Genomic DNA, 714 nt, shown 5'->3' with positions numbered 1-714 from the left:
CCTGGGGTTTACACTGTGGTAGGGGGAGACTGAAAGAAATAAGCAATTACATAAGTAAGATAATTTCAGAGAGTGATAAGTACCATGAAGTAAATAAAAAATGGCTAATATGACAGTCATAGGGTGGCGATATTTGAGCTGGCGCCTGTGTTACTCTAGACCCAGGTCAAAGTAGGTCGGAAACCTCCAGGGTAAAGGGGGAAGTTTGAATCATGTCCTCTGTGCGATCTTGATCATGCAACTGGACTGCAGCCTCAGTTTCCCCACCTATAAAATGCAGACAAAAGCCACTCTCCCATGGAGGAAGTGAGAACTTAATGAGATGATAAATGCAAAAATGCTTCCCACGGAGGATAAAAATAAGAATTTTTAAATTCTATAAAAAAGGGCAATATTAATCAAAGTACTAATGGTAAAAGATATCTTGGGGCTTCCCTGGTGGTCTAGTGGTTAAGACACTGTGCTTTCAATGCAGGGGGCACAGGTTCAATCCCTGGTCAGGGAACTAAAATCCCACAGGTCTCACTGTGCAGCCAAAAAAAAAAAAAAAAACATTTCAAAAGAACCACCTGCCTTAGTAGGGTGCTGTAGGTTCAGAGGAGCCCCTGGTGAGAAAGCGGACGCTTTGATGCCTGGACTGTGGGAGGAATTTTTAGTGTTTGATGATGGGTTCCATTCCTGACGTTCACTGTGATCCCTTAGCCCACCACCCTG

General features: G+C 43.6%; 1 non-coding gene across 1 annotated transcript; it reads left to right on the top strand.

The window, feature by feature from the left end:
• The first annotated feature begins 432 nt into the window (after positions 1-432).
• On the top strand, positions 433-505 carry TRNAE-UUC (transfer RNA glutamic acid (anticodon UUC)). The gene has a single exon. It is a non-coding gene; the product is annotated as a tRNA-Glu (tRNA).
• The last annotated feature ends 209 nt before the right edge of the window (positions 506-714 follow it).

Source organism: Budorcas taxicolor, chromosome 5, assembly GCF_023091745.1.
Source record: "Budorcas taxicolor isolate Tak-1 chromosome 5, Takin1.1, whole genome shotgun sequence".
NCBI classification, from domain to species: Eukaryota; Metazoa; Chordata; class Mammalia; order Artiodactyla; family Bovidae; genus Budorcas; species Budorcas taxicolor.
This window is presented reverse-complemented; position numbering and strand designations above follow the sequence as displayed.